Source organism: Chiloscyllium punctatum, chromosome 26 (genome assembly GCF_047496795.1).
Source record: "Chiloscyllium punctatum isolate Juve2018m chromosome 26, sChiPun1.3, whole genome shotgun sequence".
Lineage (NCBI taxonomy): Eukaryota > Metazoa > Chordata > Chondrichthyes > Orectolobiformes > Hemiscylliidae > Chiloscyllium > Chiloscyllium punctatum.
This window is the reverse complement of record NC_092764.1, coordinates 52,683,150-52,689,794: the sequence shown is the minus strand read 5'-3', so window position 1 is coordinate 52,689,794 and position 6,645 is coordinate 52,683,150.

Sequence of the window (6,645 nt, the reverse complement as noted above, 5' to 3'; positions counted from 1 at the left end):
TAGTGTTAACCATAGAGAGGATCAAAGTTCTTAAATTTTTACAGGAGAATTTTCTACAGCAGTATGTACCCAGTCTGACAAGAAATGAGGCCCTGATAGAACTGTTTTTTGGAAATTAGTTGGTCCAAGTAGATCAAGTGTCAGTGGAGGAACATTTTGGAGATTGTGATCATGATAAGTTTTAGGATGTTGGTGTAAAAGGATAATGGACAATGCAGAGTGAGACCATTAAACGGAGCAGAGCTAACTTCAATTGGACAGGAATGAATCTAGGCTACATAGACTGGGGCCAAAGCTTCATGGGAAAAATAGGCTACTGACAAAGAAGAGATGGTTTGAGTACAGTCAAGGTATATTCCCTCAAAAGTGAGTGATAAGGCAAATACATCCAGAACTTCTTTCAATGAAAATGGAAGACAAAAATTAATCTAAAGAAGAGAAAGTGTGTTTATTCTAGGTATCAGGTAGAAAACATGACTGAGAACTTAAACTCAACACACAATGTCCAGAGGGGAGGTGAAGAAAGAAATAAGCAGATTGTGAGTCTTAGTTTCAGAATAAAGTGGCATCCATTTAAAACAGGGATGAGGAGGATTTTCTTCCCAGAGAGTTGTAAGGCTTTCAAACTCCTTGCCACAGCCACCTAAGGGAGCAGAGTCCTTGTGTATATTTAAGGCTGAGATAGATAGCTTATTGATCAGCAGTGGAATTGACGGTCCTGGGAAAACATACAAAAGTGGATGTGAGAAACGTCAGATCATCCTTGATCATATTGAGTGGTAGCGCAGGTTCAAAGGATTGAATAGCCTAATCCTGTTCCTATTTCTAAGGTCTTATGATCTCATAAGAGGGTATATGACAAAGAGTGGCAGTTAACGTAACAGGGAAGCCTAAAGACGTATATAAGCAGTTAAACAGTAACAGGGCGATAAAAGGAGGAATGGAGCCAACTGAGGACTAAAAAGATTTTCATGTGAAGCAAGGGGTATGGCTATAATATTAAATGAATTTGTTGCAATCTGTCTTTCCCAAGGAAGCAGATGTTACTCAGGCCATGGTGACAAACTGAGTCACTTGAAGAGTTTTAATGATCGGGAGCACATATTGCATATACTGTTGGTACTTGAAGTTGATAAGGCACCCACAGGAGATGAGGATAGAAGGAAGTGAGAATGTGTCATTGACAGAGTGCTGGGAATTTTAGCCCCACTATTCCCCAGATCAGAAAAATGTGAAGATTTGATGAAATTACCACGGATCTCAACTTCCTTTGGGTTGAATGCTAGCTAGGATAAAAGCAAACCAGGTTTTATTTTCTAAAACAAAAAAAAAGACTCTTAACTTTCAGAAGAACCGTAAAAAAAATCTAACTGATACAGCTTAAACTTTATCTAATTTTAAAACTCATACACAGAAACACACAAAGAAAAACCCTCAAAGCAAAATCCGCAAAAATAAAACCAATTCTCTACCCATACTTCCTCCTGATTTCGTATCATCCAATATCAAAAATGTATTTCATATTCTATCATTTAAATATTATAGTTTTCACAGATTTGGAGACTCAAGCTTTCCCAAGGATTTTCACATGGTAGAGGAATTGAGTAAATGTTTCAGGTCAAAATATCCTTGACCTGAAATGTCACCTCCCCTTTCCATGGCTGTTGCAAGAATTGCTGTGCAATTCCAGCATTTTCCATTTATATTTCCATTCCCAGTAACTGTAAGTTGATTTCATTTGCAGTTCTGATTTTGTACTTTGGTTTTGCGTTAGTTGGTTTTCAGGTACTGTTTATTTCCATCAAACTGGTCAAGTTGACAAGTGTACTCTTAGCAATTAGCCATCTATCCTGTCATCGCTAAACAATCCCCTTTTAGAATTGTTTTCCCATTCTCATATGTTAATAATCTCCCATTGCAAACACTGTTAAACTACATTAAATTGCTTTTCTATATAAAAAAATGTTAGGCTTTGGAGGAAATGTTCAAAATGAAGAAACCCACTGAAAATGAGAAATTGTGGACTTTCTCTGCAAAAAACCATGATACTTTTGCGAAGAGAATTGTTAACAACTATCCAAAAGCCACTTAACATGATAATTGACTACAGTTCATCCTTCAACACTATTATCCCCTTGAGACCAATCACTAAACTTAGCAATCTCAGACTAAGCCCCACTCTCTGTAACTGGATCCTCAGTTTCCGGATCCACAGGCCACAATCAGTGAAGACTGGGGACAATATTTCATCCTCACTAACACTCAACACTGGAGCCCCCAGGGGTGCGTACTCAGTCCCCTATTTTACTCACTGTATACCCATGACTGCATTGCCAAATACCAGACTAATGCCATTTACAAGTTCACTGATGGCATCACCATAGTCGGTCGAATCTCAGATGGCGACGAAACAGACTACAGAAGGGAGGTAGAAGACCTGGAAAAATGGTACACTGAGAACAACCTAGCTCTCAATGCTAGCAAAACCAAGGAACTCATTATTGATTTTTGGCAGGATGTTACTCATGCACCCCTCCACACTAACAGTACAGAGGTGGAACAAGTGGAGTATGTCAAACTCCTAGGAGTGGTCATCAACAACAAGCTTTCTTGGACTCTTCATGTGGAGGCCCAACAATATCTCTTCTTCCTCAGACAGCTGAAGAAATTTGGCATGACAGCGAATACCCTTGCCAACTTTTATAGATGTGCCATCGAGAGCAACCATACCATTTCAAGATCGGAGACGGTTGCACAGAGTGGTGAACTTGGCCTGGACAATCACAAAGGCCAACCTCCCATCTAGAGAATCCATCTACCAGGCCCACTGTCAAGGAAAGGCCGCCAGCATTCTCAAAGATCCATCCCACCCTGGCAATGTTTTTCTACAACTTCTACCATTGGGGAGAAAGTACAGAAGCCTGAACACATACAAAAGCCGTTTCAAAGTAGTTTCTACCGTAGTGTTGTTAAAATACTGAATGGACTCACAAACTCTTAACATTCGCCTGCGTTTGTGTTTTTGTTTTTGCTGCTGTTTACCTATTATTTACTTATGTATGCTACTTAACTCTGTTATCTGCCTGTATTGCTTACAAGACAAACCTTTTCACTGTGCCTCGGTACACGTGACAATAAACTCAATTCAATTCAATTTAATAATTTCTCCCTTGTGCTGTTCCTTCATCAAATTATGCAAGTTTATATTCTAGGAGCGATAGCAAATATTCAGCAGTGCTGACACCTCTGAATGCAATGTTCTTGCAGCTATAAAGATTGTATTTTCTCTTTGTTGCTGATACACAAATGTTGCTTGAGTTTTGATGGTATACGCGATAGATATTCAGGATTGTGCATGGTATCCAGTTTCCTTCACGTGGGCTTGTGCTGTAGCAAAGTCACCGAATACGGCTACAGTTTGTAATGATTATGGGAATTATGCATTGGGAGGAATGATCCAGTACAAATGCTCGAGTTATCTTTTACCAGTTTCCTTTATTCAAGCATATGCAGAGGAACAAAAGGACAAAGCAATGTCTCTCCTCTGAGCCCCAGAACAATAATTACAATGCATTTGACAGTATCAAAGTGAGGTTACTGTGAAGAATTCTCTTTCTCAACCTCTCTCTCCCCTGAGGCGTGGTGACTCTCTGGTTAAACTACCACCTGTCGTCTCTCTCGAATGATAGAACAGCCATGGGGTCAGTGGATTATGGTGACATTTTCTTTACATTTTAATTCGGATGTTCAGGTGACCCACCAATTACAAAGCGAGTTACATCCAAATTTGTATAATGTGAATGATACAATTATCCTTTGTTGTTGTGAAGAGTCTTCCCACTTCATGTCCTTGGCTGTGACTATCCTGTTGATCAGCGGTTGCTCCTAGTCCTTGCCCAAATGTGATTGTGTTATATTAACACTTCCACAGGCATTGTCAATAACTCTGCCATTTCTTTACACTTTTTAAGCCCAGGTTATTTTCTAGTTTAATTGAATGTTGTCAGACCATTTATAACCTATTCTTCTCTTGGTTTAGAGCTGGACAATAGCAGTTAACTTCAGAGGTGATAACGAAGCTGAAATATGATAGACAGACTGAGCAAGGAAAGAATATTCTGAACAGACCTTAAAAATCCTCTTCTGAGGGAATATTGTGCCTGGTCCTGATTGTTGCTATGAAAATCAAAAATTTTCAATTGAAGAATGCTGAATTTGAATTTGATTTTGCAATATATGACACTACTTTGTGGTCTCAAAAAGTCACGATAGAAACCTTACTAATCCTTTCTTAAGACTCATTTTCCTGCTGTTGTTATTTCTTTGTGATTGTTAAAAAAAAATGTCCTTTTGCACACAACTGCAAGCTTGACCTTGCTTCTTGAAATAGTTTGCTCTATAAATCTAGCCTATACAGCAGCACAAATTAGATCTGGATTGTTGGTAGCCTGTGGGGATATGAGTCAAAACAGCCTTCAACATGTAATTGAATAAAAAGTAGAGTTTACACTGAAATGGACTTCAAAAGGTAGATTTGCTGCCAGAAAACATTTATTGCTGAGGTCCATTTTTTGCAAAACATAAAATGGTTTAGGTTACAATAGCATGTTAAGAAGATGGAGGCAAAGCGAAATGTTTAATAATTAATGCTCTCATTAGTGAAACAGCATTATCCAGTACCTTGCTGCGCACCCCCCAGAAATGTTAACATGGATGGGACGTTATTGTGGCCCTTAAACCGAGTTCTTGCATTTATTTTTTGTTTCCTTTTTAAGCATCTTTGCCTGGAAATTTCCTGGGTATTATCTTCAACACCTATGCTATTTGTGTTGCAATGAGAAGTAATCTTAGGTGTGAACAGCAACAAAAATAACAACCACATGTATTTAAATAGCACCTCTGACTGACTAAACTGTCAGGTTTAATATAACACTGAGTTACACAGGGAACATCAGGTCACACTATAAAAGGTGTACCTTACAGCATAAAAGAGGACACAAAGGAGAGCCGATGGCCTAGTAGTATTGGACTGTTAATCTAGGGACCCAGGTAATGTCCTGTGGACCCAGTTTCAAAACCTGCCATGGCAGATGGTGGAATTTGAATTCAACAATAAAAAGATATCTAGAATTAAAAGTCCAATGATGATCATGTATCCGTCGTTGATTGTTGGAAAAACCCATCTGGTTAACTAATGGCCTTAAAGGAAGGAAACTGCAATCCTTGCTTGGTGTGGCCTACATATGATGCCAGACACAAGCAATGTGGTTGACTCTTAACTGCTCCCTGGGCAATTAGGGATGGGCAATAAATGCTCAGCCTAGTCAGTCATGCCCACAACCTGTGAATGAATCATTTTTTAAAAAGTGAAAAGGTTTGAGAGTTCAGCCACCAATGGTAGACAAATTAAAATAACCATTGTGCAAGATCCCAGAATTGGAGGAGCACTGATATCTTAGAAGGTTGTCGGATTGAAGGAGGTTACAGAGAGAGAGAGAGAGAGAGAGAGAGAATGAAGGATTGAAGGGATTGTAAAACAAGAGTGACAATTTTAATACTGAGGTATTTGTTAAGCATTATAGGTGAATGGAATATGCAGAGAGCTATGACAGGAGTGGCAGAGTTTCAATGACATCAGGTTTACTGAGTGTAGAAAGTAAAAAGGGGAAGGCCAGGCAATGTAGTAAGATCAGGTAATGTGAGTGAACATGAACAAGTTTTATAAAACATAATAATTTACAAGGGGTGATAACAGAGGACATCCTCTGGAACCAACACTCTCAGGCTCCAGCTCCATGTGATCGGACACTGGTGTGATATAACTCCTTAAGCAGATGCTCAGTAGCTGTTCTTAGAATAATAAAGGCAAAGGATTTCAGTAGCTGATAAGCTGAGGCTGAAGTCAGTCTGACAAAGCTGCCAAAGCAGAAATAGCTGAGGTTAATGGTGGTGCAGATATATAGTCTTAAGTCATCTCTTGATCAAATATGTCACCACAGTTGAAAACACTCTGATTTAGCCACAGATAGTTCACATGAAAATGATGCTATGGAATGGAATCTGTGGTGGGGACGAAAGCCAACTCATGTTTTCCAACCATTTAGCACATGCAGGTGGAAATCAGCTTTCTTGCATTATACTGATGAAAATGTTATACAGCATTCTATAAACATATACACATTCAATTAGTTTTAATGGATTACAGACAATGTAGAAGCAAGTCCATCATATTAAAATGCACATCTTTCACATATAATATGCCGTAATGTGTTGGCATGCAAGATTTTCCTTAACTATGGATATATCATTGGAACTTCAACATATTGAAATGTCCATAAAATGTATGAGGCAATGCATAGGCATCCTACAGTACATCTGCATAATTGTGTTCAATGGCCCAATTAGCTGAAAAGCTATAGAATTCTTATCATAAAAGAGTGACCAGAGAGTCAAGTGACAAACATGAGTGGTTATTCCATTCATTGTCTCCTCTGTTTCACATGTGGCTATATTGTATCGAAGATCGGTGTCTCCAGAGATTGAGACTCAAAACAAAGGCAAAGGCAGAACTGAGCTCTACTCGAAAGAAGAACTTATAATAAAGAGCTATCATTAGGTTACCAATACATTATTAAACAAGGAAAC